This window comes from Rhinolophus sinicus, linkage group LG17, assembly GCF_036562045.2.
Source record: "Rhinolophus sinicus isolate RSC01 linkage group LG17, ASM3656204v1, whole genome shotgun sequence".
Taxonomy (NCBI): Eukaryota; Metazoa; Chordata; class Mammalia; order Chiroptera; family Rhinolophidae; genus Rhinolophus; species Rhinolophus sinicus.
In genome coordinates, this window is record NC_133766.1 from 23,860,804 (window position 1) to 23,888,650 (window position 27,847).

Consider the following 27,847-nt stretch of genomic DNA (forward strand, 5'->3'; position numbering starts at 1 on the left):
TTAATCCAGTTGCTCTGGCAGAAAGCAGAGTGTGGCTGCCTGCCGCAGCTGCAAAGATGCATTTGAGAGAGGGATCCTCCTTCAGACTATTCTCCAGGCCTGAAAAACAGACCCCTTCTTCTCCTCCCCCAAGAACGGCCTTCCCTAGAGCCTTTCTCTGGTGGGGAAGGAAGGGAGGCACTTAGTAAAGGGGCCCAACCTGGTGTCTATACATTGAGTGGAGTTGTCTGTAGTGCTGGTCTGAGGCCAAGCTAAACACCCTCCCACCAACTGCCCCAGCCATCCAGCTTTCCTGGCCTGGCTGGGAGTGGAGGATGGGGGTGGTGGTGGTCGGCTATAGGTTAACCCTTGGAGGCCAAGAGAAGAAGAGTCCAGTGGGAAAGTGTTTGTCTGTTTCCTGATCGGTGGTTTTGTCAAGACCAACTCCAGAATGGCAGGCCCAGAGCCCACCTCCTGTGGTGGTCTTATTAGAAGTTATTTGGATGGTCAGGGTCTCTGAGTCACTCCCTCTCTTAGCACAAAAGCTTAAGATTTCACTGTACAGGATGAAAGGGGGCCTTGCTTCCAGTTCACCTTTTGGACGCTGGGCCTGGCTCCTCCCTCTGCGATGGGTGTTGTATAAGCTATGGCCTTTGTCTAGTTCCCCAGTGCAGAAGGTTTGCCTCAGGGGAATTTCTTCAGGGTACCTGGGCTGAAGCATGTCCAGACCACACTGCCTGTTTCGCCCCATCCCAGGTCTGCCCCCGGGGAAGGTTCTGGAAACAAGGATTCTCTTCCTTATCCACCTCTACCATAGCCGGCATCATGTTACTCTTGGCCTTTTGTGTTCAAGACCTGGAGAGAAAGGCCCAAAGTTGGACCTCTTCAGAACGCAAAACCTCAGAGGGACCCTACAGTTTTAAACAGGTTGATTAAGAAGTCATTGTCTAACAGGAGCAAGATGAGTGGACATTTCTCAGTTTTTTAAGGGAATGCCTTGCCAGTGAAACCCCGGGCTTGCTATAGAACAGTCTGCCTTTAACCCTGGAGGCCCGGGAACTTGCCTGGTCTGGCAGTGGGTCGCTAGCGCTTAGTCGTGGTAGCCCAAGCAAGGTCCACTGCCCGGAACACGGGCGAGAAGGATCAAGGAGGCTCCTTCCAGCTGGCAGAACAGGGCTGAGCCCCCTTGAGGGCCAAAGCCTGGCCTGCCCAGGAGGACAGAGCCAGGTTCTGAGTGTCAGCACCAGTTCCCTAAGGTGGTCACTATCTCCTCCGAGCCGCAGCTGTTAGTCAGCTGAGGACTAGGGATCAATCACGAGGCTTCCCTCCTGTGGCTTTGTGAAGCTGCAGGGAAAAGTGTCAACGTGTATAAAAAGCTATGCAAATGTCAGAGATTATTATGAATATTATTATTCTGAGGAGAGGCCGAGAACTCTTGGAGGCCTAAGTTTCAGCCCTTATTCCCTGTGTGAGTTCCTGCAACTTCCCTCCACCTTCCCGGGGGACAGTGAAGAGAAGGAGCCATTGGGTGTGACTTGCCTGTTGCTCCCAGCCACCCTGTTTGGGCCAAGCTCCGGATAATTAGAGAAACCTCATCAACCCACAGATACAAATCCTAGGGCCAGATCATGCCTCCCTGCTCTGTCTGTCTGTCCCCTTCTTCCTTACTCTTCCTTGCAGCATTTTCCATTTCCCTCTGATGGAACCCCTGGGCAGGGAGCCCGAGGCCTGGGGGCCTTGGTGTTCTCTGGCTTGGTTTGTTCTTCGCCTTCTCCTTATTCAGATGACCTTACAGAAACCTGCCTCCTCCTTCCTAGGTGTGGCAGGAACTCTCGTTTATGGTAACGATACCTTGCATTTATAGAGCGTTGCTTCTCTGTGAGCCCAGAGTACTTTTCCTTCTATGTGTGCTTCCTTGGCTCTGGAGGTGCAGGCTGAGGGACAGGAGCCTGGTGACTTTATAACTGAGGCTGAGAGGCAGTCAGTGGCTTGCCTTAGGTCACATAGCCAGCAAGTGGCAGAGCCAGGATTTGAGTTTCAGAGTTCGGACGGCCCTGGAATTAGTCACTGGGTTCCTCAACTGCCAGAGAGAGACTTGTTGGCCCGCTTCCTCCGTGCCTAAGGGTGAGGACTGATGCTTGCGTGGGTTGACTCTGAGGTAACCTTGGGTCCTGTGGTCCCTGAAGGTCAGTGAGTATGAAGAGGTGGGAGGTGGTCATCTTGTGACCGCCCAGCATGGGCATGAATATGGAACAGGCACCTTGGAGGAATACTAAGTTAACCCTGTGTCCCCTTCAGCATTGTGCCCCAAAAGGGCGGGCTCTGGGCAGGCTCCTTCTGGCTCCCTTGATTGGCTACTTGGTCTGAGGTGGAGCCTCCCTTCCGGCACTCAGCCCCTCAGTAGGCAGGTAGATCAGTCCACTTGTCTCTTCCAGAAGCAGGCTGCTAGGAGGTAGGAAAGGAACTGGCTGGGCCAGGAAGTGTGTCTGCCAGCTGATGCCTGCAGACCCCTCCTGGGCTGGTAAGGGCAGGGAACTCGTTCTGAGCAAACTGGGCTAGGAATGGCTGGGGGACTGTGGAGGGGAGGGGCTGCCAAGCAGTCACTCTGGTTATGTGTTCCTGGGGGTCTCTAACGCTCCCCACTCCATGCTTCTCCCCTCATGCCTTAGTGTGCCTTCTTTCTCCCTTGCTCTCTCTTCTGCTCTTCTCTTTCCTTTATTAAATTCAGTCTTCAGCTCTGCAATGTGCTCGGTCTGGTACTCTTCCCCTCTGTCTCCTACCTTCCCGAGGACTTCTCCCAATACCCTGCAGTCCCCTCCCTTTCCCTTCTGGTTTCTCATCCCTTTCTCCCTCCGTCTTTTCTTCTTTCCCATGAGTTCTGTGATCGACAGCACCAGAAAGTGCTAAGGGAAGGAACAACCTGGGAGGTGCCAGCTGTTTGCCCAAGGTGGGGTTGGTGGTAACCTGGGCCTCTGGGCTGGGCTGGGCTGGGCTGGGCTGGGCTAGAGTGTGGGCTTGGGTCCTTGGTTCTTCTGTGGCCTGTGCTTCCCACAACTTCTTCCTTCTCCCGTCCTCCCCATTTTCACTCTGGTGCCTAATAGAGGCAGAAAGGCAACAGACATTTTTAAAAATTGATTAATTATTTATTTTCATGTTTAAATTTTTTATTATTAAATGTATTGGGGTGATGTTGGTTCATATGATTATATAAGTTTCAAGTGTATAATACTGCAATACATCATTTGTGTACTGCGGCAACAGGCATTTGATCCAGCTGCTGCAAATGCTGCTTTGCAATGATTCTAGTTCTTTTCCAGATCCTAGGGTAATGAGATGCTGAATTCAATATGGAGCTCGAAAAGCTCTTAGTTTTTAGCTCTGTGCCAGGATGGTTTGGAGAGGAAGGGGTGTGTGGAATTTCACTGCAGAAGACAATGTATCTCCACTGCTGTCTCTTGGTGGGACCTCGAGAGGGTTGCTTTCTCCAGTGTTGTATTGGCGCTACCTCTGTCAAAGGCCCGAGTAGGATATAGCCATAGAAAGTGAGGTCTAACTTGTTGTAGTGGAGCTGCTGGAAAGGGAAAAGCATCCTGGGGGTTCTCTCCCATCATGCTGTTAAGGGTGGGAGCCCCAGAGGTCAGAGCCATCAGCCTGGCCAGCTTGGAGGACTTTACTGCACTGTGCTTATGTCACCACAGTGATGATCGCGGAGCGTCTGATTTTCATTTAAAAAAATTACAAACGTATATAAAAGTCGAGAGGATACTGTAATAACCCCTCTGCACCCCAGCTTCAATAGCTTTCAAGTCATCTCATGGCCAATCTTATTTTAGATATAATCCCAGTCCTTTCTACACTCTGATTGTTTTGAAGCAAATCCTGAACAGCTTATCATTTCATCTCTAAAGATATGGACTTAAAAAAAATCATTATCACACCTAAACAAAATCAATAATTTCTTTATGTAATCAAATATTCAGTTAATATTCATATTTCTCTGATAATTATATAAGTTTTTCCCTAGTGTTCTTTTTCATTTGGATCCAAATAAATCTATATATTGTGACTGGTTGTTAAAGTTCTTAAGTCACTCTTAATCTATAGCTACTCTTTTTCTCCGTCTTTCTCTCTCGCAATGTTTTGCTGAAGAAAGCAGGTCTTTTGTCCTGTGGGATTTTTAGCATTCTGGGTTTGGCTGGTTGCATCCTCGTTGTATCACCTAACGTGTTCCACTGTCCCTGTATGAGTGGTTAGATTAAAGGCTTAATGAAATTCAGGCTCATTTAATTTATTTATTTGGGGGTGGGAAGCAAGAATCCCTGGGTTGTGGTGTGTACATCTATCAGGAGACCCACCATGTCTGGCTGTCTCTTCTTTTTTAACTTGCCTAGAGCCGTTAATTCATTACAGGCTAATTACCTATTGATGACGCTCTCTAATTAGACGTTACTTCCTTCGTCCCACAGTAAGTGATCTCTTACTTGCTAAGAGGCCTCCTCTCTGGGAGATGTTGCTGAGGAGGCCGAGACCACATGGCAGTGGGGTGGTCCCCTCCTACCCGTCCTGGCCTCTGTGGATGGGTAAGGCAGGCGTCCCGTAAATGCCAGGTGGGAGCCCTGGAAAGAGTCCTTTGTGTCTTCATTCAGTCAAATTTCCAGTTTTTGTGCTGACGGAATGAGTCAGAGCCCAAGTCAGTCCAGATAACTTTTCCGGTTAGCCTAGAAATACAGTTCAGCCACATTTAATCAGATGAATGCTCAGACGCCAATCTTCCCTGACTATGCCGTATACCCACCCCTGTCTCATATCCACTATCAGCCACCTAATCTTCACACACACACACTCACACACACTCACTACATGAGGTTAAGAGGGAAGCACTGAGGTCAGCTTGCTTGAGTATGGGTTTTGATCCACCATTTTCTAGTTGTTTTGCTTTGGACAAGTCAGCTAGCTTCTGTCTGCATCACTGTCTCCACTTACCTTATAGCGTTATGAAATATTAGCTGAGCTAATGTGAACAAAAAGCTCAGCACAGTGCCTGGCACTGTTATTTTGAATCATCTGCTCATAGCCCTCAACATATCTGACTGCGAGAACCGCACACAGGGTGGCCGCAGACAATTGGAAGGTGACTGTATGTCACAGACGTAGTGTGTACTCCTGTGGCTGTACGTCACAGACGTAGGATTGTACTTATGTGATTGTATGTCACAGACGTAGTGTGTACTTATGTGACTATACGTCACAGATGTAGTGTGTACTTATGTGACTGTACGTCACAGACGTAGTGTGTACTCCTGTGACTGTACGTCACAGACGTAGGATTGTACTTATGTGACTGTATGTCACAGACGTAGGATTGTACTTATGTGACTGTACGTCACTGACGTAGTGTGTACTCCTGTGACTGTACGTCACAGACGTAGTGTGTACTTATGTGACTGTATGTCACAGACGTAGGATTGTACTTATGTGACTGTACGTCACTGACGTAGTGTGTACTCCTGTGACTGTACGTCACAGACGTAGTGTGTACTTATGTGACTGTACGTCACAGACGTAGGATTGTACGCTGTAGTACTTATTCCAAGACCCATTGACAAGGAGGCTCAAGCAGCACTTAATAGCAGTTTCTTTCCTTTTCATCCCAGGCAAGGTCATCTCAAAGTAGGTAGGGCTCCAGCCCTAATTTCAAGGTTGACGAAGCTGTGTCCAGAGAACTTGCTATCTGAAATCCACAGCAAGTCAGAGGATGTGCCTACACTGGGAAAGGAAACCGGCTACCCTGGCTCTCTGATGTGTGCTCTGTCCTTTCCTTAGGAACAGGAGCAGCAGGGAGGGACTGAGAGGACGTGGGGTTTGGCTTAGACTTGCTCTTGTATTTTTCCCTTTTGGAGGCGTAGGCTGTCTCTTGCCCTTGAGGAGGCCCCGTGAGGCCTCAGGTCTAGAGAGCCAGGTGGACGAGCCTCCGCCCTGGGAGCTTGTGGTCCCCTGGGGCCTGGCACAGCTGCTTGCCCATCTGCCCATGCAGATCAGAGACGGAAATCTGCAGTTAGATTATTAGACACAGCAACCTCCCTGGGCAGAGACGGTGCCAATCAACCACAGGGCTCCTAGCACACTCCTTGGCCTAAGTGGGCCAGACACTCCAGGCTGGGAAGGGTTTCTGAGAAGGGGTCTAGAGAGAGAGACAGAGAGAGAAAGAGAGAGAGAGAGAGAGACTGGTAGGCACCGAGCTCATCTGCCCTGTATTAGCTCCTTATCACTGGCTATTTCCTGTAACTCTCCATGTGCTGGGCAATACAGACAATAATAAGACACCGTTTGTGGAGCTTCAGAGATACTGCAAGGAATGGAGCTAAGGATAAATAGGGTGCGAGGCTTCAGTGCCAGGTGGGAGGGAGAGCTAGGAGGGCTGGGCAAACAGGAAGCACTGGCACTGCTTTCTTAGGCATCAAAAAAAAAAAAAAAGGAAGAAAAAAGAAAGGACTGGTACATAACAAACTAAATGAAATTCTGTATTTCTGTTTCACTGGGCTCCCGCCTGTTATATCCTTGAGCTTCTTATTCTGCTGGGAGCTCAGCCTTGTGACTTGAGCATGTGAGCTGAGAGTGGCAGAGTTTCCATCCCAGCAGAGGAGAAAGGGGGAGGGGAGAGACTGGGAAGAGGCAGAAACCCAAAGAGCTGCTTTCTTCATAATTTCACACTACAGAGGCTGCAGTGCAGAGTGGGCTTCTGCTGGGACCATTCCCGGCCTAAGCAGTGGACCCCAGAATTTAGGGAGTGAGCAGAGTTCAAGGGTGCACAGCTGTGACCCATTGGATCATACAGTGAGAACAGGGATGATGGGGACAGTGAACCTGAGTCAGACTGAACTTCTCCGAGTCCCAGTGCCTAGCTCTGTGCTGGCACACAGAAAGCTCTCTTGAAATGTGGAATGAATGAATGAATGAATGAATGAATGAATGAATGAACAAACGAATGGACGAATGAACCAGTCAAGGAGAAAGAAAAGGAATTTGATTACAGTTCTCCTTAGACCTTCCTCATTTGCTAGTTTGAACCTTAAGGGGTTGGATTTAGGGCTCGGGCAGCAAAAGTTGCTTGTTAGAAACGTGTTCTAAGTTGAAGTAAAGCTTGATTCTCTGTTGCACAGAGCTCTGCTTTGTGTATTAACCAGGATTTTGGCTTCTCTTCTTTCTCTTTTATCTCCCTCTTTGCATGTGCTCACTTTCGTAGATGCGTGGAGACAGAGTTGGGCCGCCACACACATACTCCTTAGGGTGAGCATTCGGAAGGATACGTACATTTCAGCTCTCTGTGCCCTCCTGCCCCTCCTTGGGTTATGAGTCTGGGTCTCAGTCACCTCTGTTTTTTCACCAGTGTGTTGTACACAGAGGTCACTAATAAAATATTTGCTGAATTAAGAAATGGCTGTAAGTTGGCAGAGGCAGAAAGGAGAAGCTTTCTCCATCCCGACTTCCTAAGCCGTGTTCTTTGACCCTGGCTCTAGAATAGGACAGACTGCCTTTAAGGGACACAGGAGCTGAGTATCCACTCCTGCTCTCTGGTCTCCATGAACTCAGGGGCCCAGTTTGAGCCCGGGCTCTGTTTCAGCTGGCAGAAGGAGCATGGAACTGGAGCCTGCCCTTGGCCGTAGAGAAAGTCGGCTACAGCAGGACTGGACACGTTGAGTGCTCAGCAGCCTGCCCCACAAAGCAGCTTAGGGGAAAATGAAGTGGATTCAAGCCAGGCAAACTCACTGTGCTGGACTCGTTTGGGAGGGGGCAGGGTGAGGAACGGGGCACTGCCCGTTTCTCTGATCTGTCGAGTCTATAAATTAATGGCTGCTTAGCTGTGCTGGGTGTTAGAAGCATGGAAATGGCTGTTCTTGCTTCTTCCTCTGCCCATACTTCACCCCTTTTTTTGTCCTGGCCACTGAGATCTTCGCAGAGCTAAGTGGCCTCTGGGGATAGCCAGGAAGCAGAATCTTGCTCTGTGGCCTCCTCCTGGGTTTGTTCACAGGCTACATTAAGAAATCACCAAGAAAAACCTTTCTCAGGGCTCAGGGTCCCGAGCAATCTCAATTAGTTTCTAACAGGATTGTATCTTCCAGCTGGGAAGGTAAACTTACCCAGAGCTTCTGGAAGAACCAAGGCCCAGCAGGGCTGGGACGTGCCCGCAGTAACATGTGTGCCAAGGGTTCACCAGGACGGGCATGGAGGTGCTCAGCCTCCCAACCCTGGGACTTGAGCTCTCAGTAGTTCTGAGCATGAAGAGTTCACGTGGTACCCATGGGTTCTTTGGCAAACCAGAGGCTCATTTCACGTGTAGGTCCTTCGTTAGGGTGACCAGTTTGTCCTGGTAGTCCTGGGACTTTCTCTGTTTTAGCACTGGAAGTCCTGCATTCTGGGAGCCCCCTCAGTGCTGGGCAAACTGGGACAGTTGGCCACCCTATCTCTTGGGATTCTCCCTCTGCCAGCTCTCTAAACCCAGTTTCCATTTCTCTGTATTGCTTAAACCATGGGGGACCCCCCCTCCCATTCAGCTTCTGTGGGCTGATTCCTGAGATTTGAACTCAGATAACTGGGCAGAGATGTCACCTATTGAAGGTGCATGAGGCGTGTCCTCTCTATCTCCCACCTGCTCTACGACAATCAAAACAGCTGCTCCTCTCTGCCTGCAACCGGGGCAGCTGAAGGAGACCTGGAGGCGGCTCCTGCTTGTCTCCAGCCCAGACCTCCCATCAGATCTTGCATTTTTGCATCTCCTCTCCTCTAAATAACTCCAAGCCATCTGGTCTCTGGTGTCCTTTACCCTAACACAGTCCCTATGCCAAAGGATAAAGACATCTACAGGTGACACGATACCCTTTTGATAAGTGGGGAAGCTGAAATCTGTGGAAGGTTTAGTAAGCTATTGGCCCAACGTCATATAGAAGCACTAAGATGAGCATCAACTTCCAATTTAGCACCTTTAGGCACAAAATCGTCAGCTTTTGGGATTTCTGGGATAGTCTCTCCTGCTCCAAATCCCGTCTTCTGAATCTTATCCCTCCCAGTTAAGATTTTGTTAGAGAAACCCAACATCAGAGAAGATTATTTATTCGTTCTTTTTTTTTTTTGTCCCCACTTCTGTCTTGTTGGTGCTGAGACTTTCCTGTCTGAGCATCTTTTCTAATGGGCGTCAAAACATAGCCAGAGCTGGAGTTGCCCAGCCCCGTCCTTCCCGTCCCATCCCATAAAGGGGTTATTCACTGAGGCCCCTCTTTATCCTATTTATAAATCTTTTCAGCATGTCTTTGTCTCAGTGACAAACGTGACTCTATGCTCCTTAACCCTGCTCTTTACTTCAGCTTGGGTCGAGATGCTAGAAATTTCCTTTCACCTTCATAATTTATAGCCCTGGCTCTTCCCAGGCCTGTGTGGCAATCAGGTCACAGAGAAGCCGCTCTTTTGGAGACAGGCTCACAGGGAGTAGCAGGATTCTTGGATGTGGACAGTGCAGGTGGCTCATGAAGTCCTCGTGCAGCCAAAACACAGCCAACCCCTCCAAGCTGGATTTTTATTACATTTCCTTCAAGCCAGGTGACTCATGCAGGCTCATGCAGAACCTGGGGCACAGGGCAGAAGTGTGACTTCAGTCCTCACTCAGCACTCACCAGAACACTCATTCAGCATGTTTGTAATGAGAATTGAGTGACATCCCGATAGCAGGAGCATGCGACCTGTGCGTGGCTAGTGGTCGGCAGCACAGCGCTGGGGTCAGTCTTCCAGGTGCCATTCAAGTCCTGCCCCTTTGGGCGTTTGACCCCATTTGTCTCACCGGGAAAAGGACGATGATAATGCTCATAGCCATCTCAAAAGTCACGTGCATGTTGTGAGGATGAAATGAGCTGCATTTAGAATTATGCCTGACACAAAGTATGCACTCAAATAGCTGTTGATATTAGCTAGTTCCTGTCCTCTGCCACGTGCCTCTAGTAAGTCGTTCATTCATTTGATAAATGCGTATTGAGTGTGCATTATGTGCCAGGAATATAAGGACAAACTTGTTCAAACTTTCCAGTTACACAGCATTTTATGACGCTCTCAATTTTTGCTTCAGCCTCCTTCCTTGTGCAGCGTCCATTGGCAGTGACAGAGGCTGAGAAATGGGTCATTCACTTAGGTTCCTACCTTGCTCTTGAAGACCCTCCTCTGCGTGGTGTAGGGCATGGTGTGGGGCAAAAGCCACTCGCCTTGGGACTCAGGCGGCCTGAATTCTATGGGTGACCCGGCTGGTAATCAGCTGGGGCCCTAGGACAGCTTCATCTTTCTGGGCCTCAGTGTCCCCATCTTTTAAATGGAATAACAACCTCTTCCATCCTACCTTGTAGGGGTACTTTGCAGCTAAAATAAGCACCTTGCAAAAGTAAATCTTTTGTAAACGTCAGGTGCTAGGATGGAACAAAGAGGGGATGGTCCCTGGAAGAACTCCCAGTCTAAGTGCACAGGCGGGCCTCCCAGGAAAGGGCCTGAAGGTGATTAACAAAGGTGATTAACATGAGGCAAGCTTATTTATTTTTATTTTTATTTTTTAAGATTTTGTTGGGGAAGGGGAACAGGACTTTATTGGGGAACAGTGTGTACTTCCAGGACTTTTTTTCAAGTCAAGTTGTTGTCCTTTCAATCTTAGTTGTGGAGGGTGCCGTTCAGCTTCAAGTTGTTGTCCTTTCAGTCTTAGTTGTGGAGGGCGCAGCTCAGCTCCAGTCCAGTTGCCGTTTTCTAGTTGCAGGGGGTGCAGCCCACCATCCCTTGTGGGAGTCGAACCGGCAACCTTGTGGTTGAGAGGACGCGCTCCAACCAACTGAGCCATCAGAGAGCTCAGCGGCAGCTCAGCTCAAGGTGCCATGTTCAATTTTAGTTGCAGGGGGCGCTGCCCAGCATCCCTTGCGGGAGTTGAGGAATTGAACTGGCAACCTTGTGGTTGAGAGCCCACTGGCCCATGTGGGAATTGAACTGGCAGCCTTCAGAGTTAGGAGCATGGAGCTCTAACCGCCTGAGCCACCGGGCCGGCCCAAGAGGCAAGCTTCTTGAGGGCACTGAATATCCAGAGCCTAGCACAGTGCTAGACACACAGTAGACACAAAACGAATGCCTGGCACATGGTTGTAGACCCTTAGTAAACGTTTGTCAAATGAATGAATATAACAAATGGTTCTGACCAATGTAAATGCAGGGAGGGTATTAAGTTCCAAGGAAACGCAAAGCAAAGGGTAGATCAGGGTTGACCACAGTCTTTCAGGGAGGTCCTCCTGGAAGAGATGATTTAGATTTAGGATGGGAAGAAGGAATAGCACGTGCACTGGTACAACAACACTCCATGGTACAGGAAGGGCGTTTACAAAGTCCCCAGGGCCAGTTGGCTTGGTTCGAGTAGGGGGGTTGCAGAAGAAAAGAGTGAGAGGAGTAGGGATGGTGGGAAGGAGCTCTTTACCGCAGGCAGAGGGGTTTGTGTGGCAGTAGCCACAACTGGGTTTTGAGAGCAAAGTGCTTGGTAGGAAAATGTGTAAGAGCACAGCTGAGAAGTGTGGCTGTGATTGGTGGAGGTGTAGGCCACACAATGCCCATTAGCTGCCATCTCCCCGTTACGGGCAGAACCCCAGGGGCTGACAGCTCTGGATAATAGAGACATTGGCTGAGGCTTCCGGGGCCTAATGACACTTTGAAGATGGCAAACGCTGGGTAGCAGCACTCTGACAAGCAGTCCCACTGGCTTCCCGAGTCTGGGTGGGGAGCCAGCCTGGCTCTCAGGATTCTGGGAACTGCTGTTGTAATGGGAAAAGAAGAGGACAGAGAATTTCCAGAAGGCTGTCTGGGCAGCTAGGATTAAAGTCATACCGTTTAGAACCTTGAGGTTACTAGATCGTTACTTCTTCCTTTTAAAAAGGGTGTCTAGGCACACAGGTGCTCATCTGTTGGTGCATTTAAATTGGGCAGCACGGGACTGAGGGCAGGAGGCTGTCAGACAGACCTGAGGTCCTATCTGCCGCCTGCGACATGACCTCGAGCACATTTCCCAACCTCTCTGGGCACCACTGTTCTCATCTGTGAAGGCCTTTGTCAGAGAGTTAATTTGAAAATTAGGAACGATAGTGTTTCTGAAATACTGACAACAGTGCCGACCTGGTATTACATAGTGAAGTGAAGTGCTCAGGAATAGGCCGTGGTTTATGTTTGTAGTTCCTTCTTCCCACGTCCTTTACTCTCCTGCTAAAGGCGAGAAGGAAGAGCCTGCCCTGCAGAGCCCAGGGCAGCTCCTGGCGTCTGCTTTCCCGACTCTGCAGCAGGCTGGGCCCTCGGTGCCCTCACTGGCCTAAGCACTGGGGAAAGCAGACTGTGAGACTGCCCTTCTCTCTTTTGGGTCCTGGCACTTAGTGCCTGGCACAGAGCAGACATTTACTAAATATTTGTTGAAAGACAGATGAATTTGACATGGTCCTTTAAAGTTCAGAGCCTAGCAGCAGAGACAGATTTGTAAACAAAGAATTAAGAAAAATAAGGTTAGATGTGCAGAACACTTTGCAAACACAGAAGAAGGAAGCCTGCCTGGGTGGAAGTCAGGAGCGGCTGTCGGGGGCAGGTTTGTGCTGAACCTTAAAGGAGGGTGAAGGGGTGGAAGGGTTGCAGCTCAGGCAGAAGGGACAGCATGCTCAGAGGTTGAGATGTACCAAGCAGCATGTGAACTGGAAATTCATCAGTATGGTCAGGGACTAGAACACAGGGAACCCTTCAGGGATCCCAGGGGAGAAGGCTGGACGGCGGTTGGCTTGTGAAGAGCTTTGGCAGCTCTACCCAGGAGAATGGATTTAATGCTTTAAGGGTTTAAGCAGGCGTGGGCATAGTCTGCTTCTTCTCCTCTCCTTGCCCCCTTGAGGCTCTGTGCAGATGAGCTACCTGAGGATCAGAGAGGTTGTATCCTGCCTGAGGGCACACAGCACACTAGCTGTAGGGTCCGAATGAGAGCTCAATGCCTTTGGTTTCCACTAAGTGGTGCTTTGTGTAATGGACTCTCCTGTCCATGTGGCTTGACTCTTTCTACTCTGGATGCTCCCAAGGGCCATCTAGGCAGCCATGGTCTCTGACTAACACGCTCCCACATTCTGCCTTGCAACAACAGCCTTTCCCATTCAGAGAGCCCAGAGTGACTGAGCCTGGACCTCCTCCCCTGCCCAGTTCTTTGGCACAAAGGAAAAGCCACAAGATCCCCTGGAATAGCTTCCTGCTTCACTTCCAGGTGCCTGGCTGCCTGGCATGGGCTAGATTTGGCTGGAGGATTTGTTTTTCAAAAGAGATCAGGCAGATTTGCAGATGTGATAGCATTATTTGGATTTTTCAGAGAAGGCCAAGCACCCTCATCCTACCCCTACCTATTCTAGAAATCTAGTTCAAAGAGTTTGCTCTGGGGCCAGCTTGCCTTGGGTATAGTAGGTCTCCACAAATACGTGTGGAGTGAGTGACTGATGTGTGATCATGGAGTATATGGGCAGGGGGAGGGGACCTGGTACTTTCCAGAAAGAAGGAGGAGCAGTGGGGACCTCTCAGGGGTTCAGTTCGAACATGGCTGATCAGAAAGTCTCCCTATCTCCTCACCCTAGGGAAATTCCAGGGAGAAGCCAATTTGTTAAGTCATGGTTTCCAGTTGTTTCCCCAGATCATGCAGGGTCCCCTCCAGGAGGGAGGAACGTGACTCTTTCCTCAGGTTCCTGCTGGCATCAACTCCACACCTGAGAAGTATCTCCCAAAGCTCACCCCACGTCTGGGGTTGGGGGTCCAGGGAAGGGGTATCCCCTCTTATGTTGCAGGCCCCCATTCTCCTAAATCCATTCCCATCATCCAGGACAAGAACGAGCCTCCGTTTAACCATGAGGACTCCAAGGCAGGAGGGGCATCGGAGCACAGCAGTACCCTGAGGAGGAGAGGCACTGGCTCTGTTAATGGAGGTGGGGAAGGAGAGAAGGAAAGACAGTGGAGCAGTAGCATCTGGAGTCTGGGAAGCTGCCTGGCCGCCTAGGTAGCTGAAAGGCCACCCCCTTACAAGTGCTTTTCATTTATATCCTGGACGGGCTGGGGAGGGCAGGCAGCCTATTTCCACATGTCCCAGTTAGATCAGCAGAGGACCGCGGTGCAATCCCATCGGCTTGAGGTGACCATTATCTGCTGGTACCTGCTTACCCGCCCTCCCTCCCTCCCTCCTGCCTGCTGCCTGCGCTCTCCTCCCGCTGTCATCCCTCTTCTCCCTCCCTCCCCTTCCATTTTTCCCTTCCTGCTCTCCTCCCGCTTTATCCCTCCCACTTTCCCTCCCTTCTGCCCTTTTTTACACCAAACATTTATTGAGAAATCACCATATGCCAGATTCCGAAAAGCAAAGATGAGTAAGACATGATCACTGCCCTCAAGGAACTTGGAGTCCAATGGGGAGACAGATAAGCGAACAAATTCTGACAATACTGGACAATGGCGAGGCTCAGAAATATCTGTGCAAGAGTTACAGCGCATGTGCAAGAGGGAGGGCTCACTTTTGTTGGGGTGGGGAGTCGGGGAGTTATAGGAGGGTAGAAGTTCCTACCAACTTTAAAGGGAGCCTGGCCTTACTAGGACCCACCCTCACTGATAGTCACAAAGTTTGTGACCAGGAACTAGTTCCTTACCCTCTCTAGATCTGTTTCCCTATTTGATTTTTTTGTTTGTTTTTTAACTCTTTGAGGCTTACAAAGAATGAAAAGATACAAACACAAGTCATGGGTTTGGCCTAGTATGAGGAAATGCTAGCCAACTCTCACTGGAGAGGATAGCAAATGAGGACTCTGGGAACTTCAGAGGAAATGGTCCATAAAGCTGACAGGACAGAACGCCTGCACCTCTTGCTCCTGTTATGACTTTTCTGTAACAACGTGAAGGACTGTGGGCGACCCTGGGGGGAAGGAGACTTAATTCACAATTACAGTTTTCTGTAGTATCTTCTTGTCTCCTCTTTCTTCCCTTCAGAAGTACCAGCTGGGTTTGGTGAAACCTACAGTCAGTTCCAGAGATGAACTTAGTGACCCTGTGCTGAAGGGAATTTTTTAAAATGAATATTTTATTATAGTTGGTATACAATATTATTAGTTTCAGGTGCACAACTAGTGATTTGACATTTATATACCTTACAACATAATCACAACCCTAACTCTACCAGCCATCTATCACCATGCAAAATTATTACAATATTATTGACTATGTTTCCTGAGCTGTACACTACATCTCCTGGACTTACTTATTTTATAACTGGAAGTTTGTACCTCTTATTCCCTGTCACCTTTTTCACCTATCCCTCCCTCCCTCTGTCTTCTGGCAACCATCAGCTTGTTCTCTGTTTCTATGAGTCTGTTTTTGTTTTGTTTGTTTGTTCATTTATTTTTCTTTTCTTTTCTTTTTTTTTTAGATTCCACATATAAGTAAAATCATATGGTATTTGTCTTTCTCTGACTTATTTCACTTAATGTAATACCCTTTATGTCCATCCATGTTGTCGCAAATGGCAACTTTTCATTCTTTTTCATTGCTGAACAATATTCCACCATATGTTGATACCACCTCTTCCTTACCCATTCATCTGTTGATGGACAGCTATGTTGCTTCCACATCTCGGCTATTGCTAGGAACGCTGCAATGAACACAGGAGTACTTATATCTTCTAAAATTAGTATTTTTTTCTTCAGATAAATACTCAGAAGTAGAATTTCTGGGTCATATGGTAGCTCTATTTTTAATTTTTTGATGAACCTCCATACTGTTTTCCATAGTGGCTGCACCAATTTACATTCCCACCAACAGTGCACAAGGGTTCCCTTTTCTCCACATCCTCACCAACACTTGTTATTACTGTTGGGGGAAATTTGCATCAATGTCAAGGTGGGAAAGAAAGAAGGACAGACTGGGAGAGCCAGGTGCCGCATTTTTATATTTCTCAAGTTGTTTTATACTCACAGAGTTGGGTTAGGTGAGTGGAGGTTCTGTCCCGTTCCACAGGCGAAAGAAGAGAGGCACAGAGATGTTCACTGATGCAGCCAAGGCTCAGAGCAGACTAGTATGCAGGTCCCTGACTTCCGGTTCTGCTGATTCCAGCTGCAGATCACATGGTCAATTGTATGATTCTGTATTAACCATGATGTTTAAGGAAGTGGATACAAAGAGGGCACCTCACCTATCTGGGTTCCTCACTTGGCTCCTCTGTCCCTCAGCTCCAGTTGTTCCATAGGTGAGATACAACGCAGTAATTCCCACCCTGGGATATACTAACGCATAGGCTAGAGGACGGAGGAGGCTAGAGCCTGGTGGTGTCATTCTCACACCGATAAATTTGATATCCATATTGACTTCTCCAGTGGGGAATGAGTTTAAATTCCAGCCAGCCAGACAAAGGTTAAACTCATGGCTAGAAAAGGTGGAAACGAAGGGAAGCTGTGACCTTTTAGAAGGGACCATCATCTCTCCGAGATGGATCAGCTAAGGTGCTACTTCTGGGGCAGGAAGAAGGTCAAAATCAGCTCAGGAGGCTCTGCCAGCTCTGGGCTGTGCTGAGGGAACCCTGCCCCCACAGGTCCCACACTGGCATTTGGGGTAAGGGACTGCTTACCACTAGGTTGGCCCATTGAGAACATTTTCCCTGTAGCCTCTTCTGAGTGACCACAGCTGTCTTTCAGGGCAGCTGTCTCCCCAAGCCTCACTTGGGTTCCTTATGAGGACAGGGAGTGCTCTAACACCCACTATTCCATCCTGTGTCAGGAAAGCTGGGTTCCTACCAGCCAGTACCTCTCCTCCCTGGTGTTGCTTTTAATAGTCTAAAAGTTAGGGAATTATTTTTCAGAGCTGTAGTTGCTCCTGAAAGATCCTGGCTTCTTCCCGCTGGGAATGAGCCTTCAAAGATCTTTTTATCTATTGATCAATGAGAAAACAATTACTGAGCAGGAGCTACTTTGTGCCTGGTGGGACTCCACAGCCTGGTCCCAATACTCTTCCAGCTTCAGTTAGTTATGAGGGCTAAACAAATACAGAGCAGTTCCAATAGAACACGAAGTAAGCACACAGTAAGTGGAGGCCATCCTGACCTCCAGCAGGACCCCTGACCAATATGCTCTCACCTCGACTGTGGCACTCTTTCTGGAGCTCCACCTTCCCTCTCGGAAGCTGTTGTCCTTGTGCTGCTCTCTCCCCTGATCATCTCCCAACTCTCCATTCTGCCCTCATCACAGGCTGCTTTTAAGGGGAAGATGGTTTTGTGGGTTTGTCTGTGTCCAGATTGGGGGTTCCTCGAGTGCAGGGACCCCACCTTAGTCTCTAGCACTGTGGATGCTCAGGGCATGTCTGTAGAAGGAATGGTCAATACATGCCCATATCTTCACAGGGGAGGGGGCTTTCTGCAGGTAGGGGCATTTAACAGAGGCTTCCTGGAAGAGACGGCATCTGAGCTCAGCCTGAAAGCAGTGTCCACCAGCCTCCCCTGGAGACTGGAATTCAGCAGGCATCGAGGATGGAATCTGGGAATCGGACTCTTAGAGAAGTTTCTCGGGTTATGAGATAATCAGTGTGGCTGAGAGCTGCTACGTTAAACGTCTTGCTCTGGTGGCTGGAGAGGAAAGGGGCATCTGAGAGGCGAGGGAGGGGATGGCATGGCCACAGGCAGGGATGCCTAAGGCCTTTTGGGAAATATTGAGAAACTCCGGCTGGGTTAGAAAACGTACATACAGAGCAGTGGAATATGATATTTGAACGATGAATGGGGATGCGCTGTAATGGGCCTTGGACACCAAGACGAGGAGCGAGGCCTTTATGTGGCAGGCAGTGGTGGGGGCACCACTGGATGTTTCCGAGCAAGAGAACAACGTGATGAAAACAGGCAGTAAGTCACACCCTACGGAGGGGAACTTGGCTGTGTTTTAAAGCACAGCGGCAGAGTACTGAACTTCCTCTTATCACCCATTTCAAGTGCTTCTTGGTGTCTAACCTCAATCTTTTCTGCTGTAATCACAGTTCAGTTTGTCTCATAGGAGTTGGAAAACAGCTGGACAGGGCCCAGTGACTGGAAAGACAAATCATTCTCCCATTTCTGTCAGAGAAAAACCCACATTTCTTGGTGGAATAAGAGTGTGTGCTAGGATTCTGGGCGAAGCTGGCAGAGCCGTGGGGCACGTGAGGGCGCTGAGGCCTGCACTGACATAGGTGCCTACCTCCACGGGTGTGGTGTTGGGGTAATCGGAGCCCCAGTGGAATTAGGAGCCCTGGCTTTGTCCCTGAGGTGCTGCTTCCTCCTCCTCACTGCCCCCGGCAATACTGGCGCACACACCGTGTCTTTGGAAAGCGTGTGGCATCCACACAGGCATCTCTACCTTCCTGCTTCATTGTGAAGGTAAAAGAGGTAAGGTTGATAAAGGTCTCTGAGCTGGGAGATAAGGGCCTAGAAGAAGAAAGATAAGATATGATTCAAAGAGGGGCACAGGAGAAGGGGTTAAGGGGGGATCTCACCGTTTCTCACCCCAGCTTGTTGGGGTGCAGGTCGGACACCTGAGAAGGGGATCTGCCTGGAGCACAGAGGCAGCAGGTGTCTGTTCTCTTCCAGTCTCCAGCTTAGCCCAGCTCCAGGCTAGGGGGAGTGGGCATGAGTTCAGGTCTGTCTTGTCCTCCAAGGGTCCTCCTCTGCTACTGTCCTTGCACCATTCCCTCCACCTGTCATCTGCAGCGTATCGGATGGAATCCCAGAGACTCCATTCTCTAAGAAGAAAGGTTTTTTTGAACAGAGAATTTCACACACCCCCGGGCTTCCAAGACAAGTGGAACATTCCATTTAAAGGGTGAACCAGGAACAGGTGAGCATACAGTGCAAAAAAGAGAGAGGGCTTAGAAACATAGGTGGGAGGAGTGCTGAGCCACACACGCTGCCCAGCTCTGCCTCTGCCACCTCCTACCAGTCTATTCAAGGGCTCCTCTTACCTGTGCCCTGACCCCAAAATGCCAGCACCGCAAGATGTGGCTCTGGGACACCTGAAGAGGCCAGGTAGGTGGACATCCACTCAGAAGACCCTCTTCCTCCCATCTGAGGACCTTCACTTTCCCACCCACCTGGGCTGCTGTATCCCACAGTTCTGGGGACACCAGTCACATTGTGCTCCATGTGAATGGCACCCCCTGGGGTTGTGCTGAGGCTGGGAAGCCAGTGCCAGCAGATAAGTAGGAGGGCAGAATCGGACACTTTTCTGAGTTCTAGGCAAACAATAGGGACCTTTCCAGGAAGCTCGGGGGAGGGCGTTGCCTGTAAGAGGATCCCCAGCGGATGCTCTGTGGGGTGGCTTGGACAGGTTTCTGCATTTGCTGCTGATTGCTTAATTAGACACCTACATAGTGCTCTCTGCTAATGACTGCATCTCCCAGGGAGATGACAGATAAAAGGGTGGGTAGCTTCAGAGTGTGAGGAGAAGGTCTCAAGGGCAGCCCCTGGAGAATGGGGGAAGGGGAGGCAGAGCATCATGGGATTTCCTTGGGCTGATACGGACTATAGACTATCAGAGAATGGGTGTTTTCTCTCCAGGGACTGAGAAGAGAGGTAGCCTGAAACAGGCTTGGGGCCTGTTTCTCTCTCCAATATTAACATCCTGTGTATGTGAGCTTCAAATTCCTAGTTGTGGTTTGCCGTCTTGAGAAATGGGGGGGCGAGGGGGGGTTCATCCATGGTGTCCAGGTAGCCACGGAAGCCAGAGTGTGTGTGTTTCTGGGGGTTGGTGCTCTGAGGAGAGAAACCGAGTGTTTTTCCAGGCACCTGTAAGTTAGGTTGGAAAGAGAGCCAGGTGGGGAACTCTGCCGATTGTGTGCCAGACGGTGCATCACTGAACCTTGTGAACTCCGTCTGGACAATCAGGAACGATTTAGGGATTTGAAGCTGAGTTTCCACGATGGGCGCAGGGCCTAGCGCAAATGTTTCTGCCCAGAGGGTGTGTTAGAGGCAAACCGATGACTGGGGGAGTGGCTGCATTTCAGTGTTTGTGACTTTTCAGTGCCTATCCCCAGCACCCTAGCTCATCTTCCTAGAACTGGGGTTGTTGGGATGTGGGGCAGAGGCCCCAGCCCTCTTCTAGGTAAGCCAGCCAAATATTTACCAAAAGCAGGGCCGCAGAGGAAAGGTGCCAGGCCCCAGGTAAATGTTGTGTTTGTGCTGCCCAAACAATGCCATGCTTCATGGGCTTCCAAACACCAAGCCCTGTTGGGAATCTGGAGCCAGGCCTCTGTGAAGGCTGGCCGTAGGGAAGCACAGGGTTGGGCACCATGTGTGAGCCAGGGAGAGGCTTCTGCCCCTTGGGTGTCTTTGGGACACTGGCATCCTGGCTTTGGATTGTCTTTGGTCTTATTTTCTCTATCCCAGGAAGGCTTGAATGTATCAAGAGGATGGAATCTGGGGAGAGACAGGACTGCGGCAGGCTGTTGATCGCTTCTGTGCTTCTAGTAGAAACGATAGAAATAATCATTTCTTCCCATTTCAGAGACAGGGTGAGATTGGTGATCGATTGTCATGGAAACTTTGGGCTGTAGGGCAAAGACTGAATGTTGAAGCTGGGCAAACCTGGTTTTAGATTTGGGGTTTACCACTTACAGCTGTGTGATCTGGACACGTCAGCTAACTCCTCTCATTGTTCTAACCATGGGTTCCCTGTGTGTAAATGGGATTTTAGGACCCACATTGCCATGGGTGATTGTGAAGTTTCCTCCTTTGAAGAATTAAAACAATTCCTCTCACAGCGTAACCTGAATTCTTTCATGTTGGGAAGCAGGAACATGGACTATATTCAATTTCATTCAATAAACATTTTGAGCAAAGATATTTCCAGTTCCAAAGAGTCAATGACTTTGTGTCTTTAAAAACCCTTTGAACATCTTGAAAGGAAAAAATATTTGAGAACTATTATATTTGGCAGTTATCAGTCTTTTTGTGACCCACTCAGGAAGTCTTTATCTGTTTAGTTCCAGAACTGGAAACGATGAGTGGAAGCGGAAAATCATGCTAACAACACTGTTGTACAGTGGAACGGGCCACCAGCAAAAGTAGTGAGCTTCTCGTCTCTGCAGGAGTTCAAGTGGCGTGTTCACTTTTCCCAGGTGCTGGAGAGATCTTTTCCTGCGTTAGGTGGGAGGGCAGACTGCTTAGTGCTGAGATCCCTCCTCAGTGTGGGAGGCTTTCCTTCTGGGATCACCAAAATTCCCCAGCACAGGATGGGGGGTTTCCCTACCCTATTAAACTAATGCGTGAGAGATTGGAATTAGGAGAAAATTCCCCTGGGGCTTCCTGACTTCCTTCTCCAAAGCACCCCTTTCATTTAGATCAAGTCTTAATTGTAACATCTTTCCTCTCCCTAAATGTTCATTACTGTGATCAAGGGCTCTAAGCTCGTGTGTACTCTTGCCCTGCTGAATGTCTCAGAACCAGCTTCTATTCTGGGTGGATCTTTCCCTGTATTCCAAATAATCTTGAACAGGATGGGAGATTAATAGTCAAGCAACTATTTACAGCATTCCCACTAGGCTCAGGGCATTAGTGTAGGAGCCAAGGGGGAAGGCAAGCAATTGCCACACATGGTCCCAGTCCTTAATAAGCTTCAGTCTCTTTTTTTTTGGAAATGAGCTTTACACAAGTGAAAAATCAGGTAAGGGTACAAGGCTGTATGGAATGACAGCTGAGTGTGGAAAATGGTTCAGGCAATGGTAGGAGTGAGTGGGAGCGTAATAGCTAGCTGTAGGCTGAGGCACTTTGGTGAACTGAGCCAGTGGATTTTAGACACTGATTACTTACTATTGGGGTGAGAGAGAGAGTCAGAGTTGACCTGACAGTTAGAAGCCTGTTTGATTGCGATAGTTAACGTTGATATTGATAGAAGTAAGAGAACTTAGATGGGGAGCCCATTAATAATTGACTGTTTTTAATATGTGTGGGTTACAGTATTCAAATGGTACAGAATAGTATTCAATGGAAAGCTTCCCTCCTACCTTATCTTGGATCTACTGCCAGCTCCCTCCTTGGAGATGGTCACTGTTACCAGTTTCAGGTGTGTCCTTCCTGAGATGCTCTAAGCCAGTCTCAGCTATGACCCATGGGCCAAATCTGGCCCACCACTTAACTTTGCATGACCCATGAACCAAAAATGATGTTTACATTTTAAATGGTTGAAAAAAGTAAAGAGACAAATAAAATTTTGTGATACATTGTAATTATATGAAATTCAGTTTTAGTGTCCACAAGTAGAGTTGTGTTGAAACACAGCCATGCTCAGTCATTTATACTCATTTGTCAATGCTCATTCTTTTATGTACATTTGTTGATACTAATTTGTTTGTGCTGATTAATTCATGCTAATTCATTTATGCTTATTTGTTTATGCTCATTTGTTTATATATCATCTGTGGCTGCTTTTGTTCTACAAAGGCAGAATTCAGTATTTGCACCAGAGACTATAAGGCCAATGAAGCTGAACATATTTACTACCTAACCCTTTACATAAAAAGTTTGCTGACCCTGCTCTAGGCAAATATAATCATATAGGTAGTTACAAAGTATTTCATTTCCCCCCCCTTTCTTCTGCCTCTTCCTCTCACTCCGTTTCAAGCCATTGTTTCTCAGTCTAGTTGTGTAGTACACAGCTCCCTGGCCCATGCTGCTATTATGAGCCTTGTGCTCCCCCCAGCTGAGGCCGTTGGTCACAAGGCAGTTCGTCACCAGTTGTCGGTCAGCTGTTCACCATCTGCCAGCCGCTCATGCTGGCCACCGGCCTCTCATGGTGGCACACAGCAGCCCGTGGCAGCTCATGCCAACCTCCGTCTGCTCACGGCAGCCCAGCTCCAGGGACAGCTGTTGTTCACAGTCTTAGCTGTAGAGGGCGCAGCTCACTGGCCCAGGTGGGAATCGAACCGGCGACCTGGATGTTAGGAGCACGGCCCTCCAACCACCTGAGCCACTGAGCCAGCCCACAAGGTATTTCTTAACCCACATGGTAGCATACGAAGTTAATTGCTCTGCTCCTCATCTTATTTACTCTGTGTTGGCGACTGTTCTACATCAGTACTGTAACGTAGTAAGTCATTGGGTGGTGAATCTTAATTTCATTTCAGACGTGCTGAGTTTAAGGCAAAGACCACAGGCAGACCTCGGGGGGTTGCAGGGTTGCTTCCAGACCACCACAATAAAGCAAGTGGTGCAATAAAGTGAGTCATAACCTTTTTGGTGGTGGAGGGTCTTGCCTTTACTTTGTTCAAAACTCAACACCTGTGAAGCACAGTAAAATGAGCTGTGCCTGTCATTTTGGAGAAGTGCTCAACAGCTGGTTGGGCTCATGGGACTAAAGCTTGGAGTGTGCAGGTGGAGATGTGAGAGACAGCTGCAGGGAGGTCTGCAGTGCGAATCTATGACCTTGGCCTGTAAATTAAAGATTTCCCTTTATAGACCTGAAGCATTGCATTCTGAGCACTGTACAAAGTGACCTGCGAATGTTACTAGTCAGATTGACATAAAGACAATGAACGAGAAATGTTAAACCAACACCTGAAGGAACAGTAAATACTAAAAGCAATTTAGAGTTACGTCTTGAGTCAGAAATACGCTAATGAAAGGGAGTGTGCATTAGTGAGCAGAGCGGGAGGGCTGATCTTTATGTGCTTTATACTTGTTACCTTATGTAATTGTTACTTTCTCAGGTAGTATCATTTGCCTCATTTTGCAAATGAGGAAATTGAGGCCCAGAGAGGTTAAGTGACTTTTTCTCACAATCAGTGATGCAAGTGAATATATAGTTGTATTGAAAGGTGATTCCATCTGACTTTTAAAGCTGCCTCTCTGTTCTGCCACCCATGATGCCAAATTGTGCTGGGAGTCCCTCTCCAGGTTTGACAGGACATTTCGCCTTCCTGGCCTCAGCTCCTTCATCTACAAAATGAGGCAATTGTCACCATGATTTCCCTTCCCACAATCACCTGGCCTGGTGCTATTACATTGAAGGTGAAATATAGGGAGAGGAGTGGCCCTGTAAGAACCAGATGCAGGAATTTGAGAGAGAAGAGAAAGGTACGTTTAGCAGTTAGTACACGTAGGCCAGTTATCTGGACTCTGATCTTAGGAGATTGTTACTCTTTGATATGGAGAAAGAGTCTAGAAATCTCAGCTTCTAAAGTGGGAACTTGCCCATCACCCCGTGGGGACAGAGCCCCAGAGAGCAGTTTCCAGGCTCTCGGCCTCACGTGGAAAGGTGCTGGCTCGGGTAGTAGACGGCCGTCGGCTGTGGCTAGTTGGCCGTCAGCTGTAGCCAGTTAGCCAATTGGCCACTGATATAACTGCTGCGGCTGCACTGGGGAGGGGGAGTTGGTCGGTTGGCAGAAGAGCGGACAGCAGGTCGCACGTCGTGTGAATCCAGCCTCCAGTGAGACTATAGTGGTGTGACTCCCCTACCTATGGCTCTGTGGGTGTTCCTTTTTGGCCTCACCATGTCCTGTGTTCTTATGTGGGAGCAGGAGCAGAGACCCCACAGGCTGCCCCGCACGACAACCCTTACCTCCATGACCCTGAGAGCCCCCTGGACTTGAACTGCTGGAGAGGGTAGGGGCAGAGAGAGCCAGTGGACAGCTCATGACAGGCCTCTCTGCCCATGTCTGTCCTCTTTCTTCATGTCTGCAGGGCTCTGTTTGGGATTTCTGGAGGAGCTACAGCCAGAGGGCTGTCTGATGTTACCAAGTTGCAGGCAGGGTGGGGAGGGAAGGGAACAGGGCGGTTCAGCCATCAGACCAAGGAGCCGGGTGTGAGTGTGTTTATATAGGACTCAGCCAACCTGCAGTTTCGGATTTCAGACCCCTCGCTTTATCAGGAGACTTTCTCCTGGTTTTCAGTCAATGCTGGAGCAGAGAGAGAGCTGACACTAGAGCCTTCCTGGAAGATTGGTGAAATTCTGGATTCCCAGGCTGTCTCCCTGTCTCCTTCCTTCTCACTGGAGCCGCATCTGCTAGCCTTGGCAATTTTCTTGGATTTGGAATATTGTTTCATTCTTTCCCAGTCCGCGTTGTGCATCTTCTAATTGGGACCTGACTTCCAGCGTGAAAGGTAAAATCTGGGGTCCAGGGGACCTCCTGGGCTAGGAGGAACTGGGGAGAGAGAGAGAGAGAGAGAGAGAGAGAGAGAGAGAGAGAGAGAGTGAGTTGGGGGCACTTCTGTTATATTTGGAAAATAAACCTTTTATTTCCTCTTACTGTTATCTCTCCCCTTTCTCTCCTAACAAGAATATCCCATGAATGTCCATCTTCCATGGGGGTCTCCCATCAAAAAGTTTGAGAAATTTTCTGACTTCTAGAATGTGACTGTTTCCTCACGTGGAGGTAGGGGGCTGCGGAGGGAACTTGGGGACATGGGTCAGTACTGGAGATATATGTCCAGAGGACTGTTGCCCCTAGAGCCAGTCCTGGTTTTTGCAGGCACTTGGGAACATTCCTGATAAAGCTAGCTGTGAGTCCTGTAGCTGTGTGTATGGTCGGAAGCTGTAACCAGCATGGATACCAGCTTGACCTCCATGTGGAATTAGTTTGAACTAGCCTAAAGGCTTTAAAGCTGTGAGAGGTCAAGCGCCAGGAGCACTTTCTTCTCCAGTGCCTCAGAACGGGGCAGGGTGGAGGCCAATGTCTGGAGCAGAGGTGGGGATAGGGCTTGGCACTCTTCCTGAAAGCAGACATGTGGGTGGGGAGATGATTGGTAGGTGGTAGGTAACTGACTGAACGTGGCTCTGTCTTCCCAGGGTTTGTATGGTGTCTCAGTGGCCAGGAGCAGAAATCAGAGACCTGCCTCGTACAGGGGCTGGTGGGCAGGCAGCCTCACCTAGATGCCAAGACCTGCTGTTTGTGCAGTTATGCCCAGTGGGCAACCCACGCTGTGAGGCAGGGTCTGGCAGGAGCAGTGGGTGGGCCAGGCCAATGGGACTCTGCAAGAGACAGGAGGTAGCTTTTGAAAAGCAGACTTGGGGTGGTGAGGTGAGCATTGGCAGATTGGAAGAGGAGTGTGGTGGAGTGAGCTGGACGCAGAACTGGAGTGGATGGAGAGGAGGAAGGAGAGGGGAACCACGAGGAGTCCTACGCTGCGCACATTCTGAAGCTGCCGCCAGCCAGGGGACCTCAGCTCTCAATGTACATGTGGCCCAAAGCTGCCGCCAGCCAGGGGACCTCAGCTCTCAATGTACACGTGACCCAAAGCTGCTGCCAGCCAGGGGACCTCAGCTCTCAATGTACATGTGACCCAAAGCTGCTGCCAGCCAGGGGACCTCAGCTCTCAATGTACACGTAACCCAAAGCTGCCGCCAGCCAGGGGACCTCAGCTCTCAATGTACACGTGACCCAAAGCTGCCGCCAGCCAGGGGACCCCAGCTCTCAATGTACACGTGACCCAAAGCTGCTGCCAGCCAGGGGACCTCAGCTCTCAATGTACATGTGACCCAAAATAGTGAGAGCCAGAGTTTGCCTACTGACTTCTGAATATAAGAAGAGAGATGGCTGAGAGGTGATGTGGGCTGGGCAGAGTGCATAACAACAAACTTGAGGCACAAGAAATTGTGTAGTTGAATCTGTGAGGTGATCACACAGATATTTGTTAGGCAATATAATTAATAGGTCGTACATTATTAAAAATGCTTTTTCAGTTACAGCACCAGCTACTTCCAAATAGAATTCCAGTGTCTTTGTATCTTTGATAGATGGTGTGGTACATAACTTTGGCGACAGACAATAGTAACCCTTCCTTTTCTTCAGACGTGTAGTGCTTTTCCAGCGTGGAGTTCACTTTCATAGACATTCCCATCTGGCTCAGTTCAGCAGATGTCTGCCAACCCCTGTTCTCTACTAGGTCCTGTGTTAAATACTGAGTATATGCAGCTGGGTAAGACCTGGTTGTGCCCTCAAGGGTCTCACAGGCTAAGTGCAGTCCTATAAGGAGGACGGAGAGAATAGTATTCCTACAGCAGAGATGGGGAGACTGGAGCCAAACGATGCAAAAGGCAAGCATTAGGGGCGAGATCCAGCTCCTGAGTCAGTGCTTTTCTTGGGCTTTCCCTGTGCACCACTGTACTGTGTCCACTTCCCTCCACTGCTTCGTCCCCCACACTGTCTCCATGTAGTAATGAGCAAGGAGCAAAAATCGGTGGAAGGCAGAGGGGAAAACTGCTCCCTGGAATGGCAGGGAGCTCTCCCGGGCTCTTAATTGTGCGACTGAAATGGCATCGGTGGGTCTGGGTCTCTGTTACATTGCAGGTTTGATGCTACCTTTATCTCTCAGATAATTCTTGACTTGGGGCAGACCGACTTCCTCCCGTTCTCCCTGGATTATCTGAACAGGCAGGGGAACTGTGAAATTCAGGGGCTCACGACTTTTGGGAAGCTCCAAGTGGAGGTAGATGCTCACAGAACACTGTATTTCTAAAATAACAACCAACATTTGTTCAGTTCTTTGTAGTTGACAGAGTGCATTCACGTAAGCAAAGAATAGTGTATGCTTCTTGATTTCCCCTTCTCGTCCACATTTGTCCAGCCCAGATGTCCTGGAAAGGCCCCAATCCCCAATGCTTAGTCTTTCGCTTCATTTCTAGGCTTAAGCTAAAAGGGACATGGAGAGGTCAGCTGGCCCAGTGATTATCAAGTTTTCACCAGTCTGAGGTGAAATGAGAAAAATAAGGAAAACCTACTGAATTTTTTTTTTTTTTTTTTTTTTAAGCAAAATGTATTCAGTTTAAAGGATTTCTTTTGGGGGCAGGAGATGTACTCAAATATTTATTCTGAGGTTATGGCT

General features: G+C 49.0%; 1 protein-coding gene and 1 long non-coding RNA gene across 27 annotated transcripts in view; one reads left to right on the top strand and one right to left on the bottom strand.

Moving 5' to 3' along the window:
• The window catches only part of PLEKHA6 (pleckstrin homology domain containing A6), a 133,475-nt gene that overhangs the window by 34,299 nt on the left and 71,329 nt on the right, over positions 1-27,847 (top strand). For 2 of the 25 annotated variants that reach the window (XM_074322142.1, XM_074322137.1), the window contains exon 1: positions 18,745-19,057. The exons of 19 other annotated variants lie outside the window; for them this stretch is intronic. The gene's annotated coding sequence lies outside the window, so the exon portion shown is untranslated. Of the gene's footprint in view, positions 1-2,132; positions 2,432-18,744; positions 19,058-21,123; positions 21,148-24,915; positions 25,127-27,847 lie in introns of those variants that run through there. 4 more of the 25 variants (XM_074322141.1, XM_074322136.1, XM_074322138.1 and 1 more) reach the window with 3 other exon arrangements.
• Positions 11,068-18,742, bottom strand: LOC141569327 (uncharacterized). 2 transcript variants are annotated; one of them, XR_012492851.1, is made up of 3 exons: positions 17,148-17,402; positions 15,994-16,131; positions 11,068-11,279 (listed from the first exon to the last, which is right to left on the bottom strand). It is a non-coding gene; the product is annotated as an uncharacterized LOC141569327 (long non-coding RNA). The 2 variants fall into 2 exon arrangements; XR_012492852.1 differs by lacking the exon at positions 17,148-17,402 and adding an exon at positions 18,529-18,742 and having other exon boundaries at positions 11,071-11,279.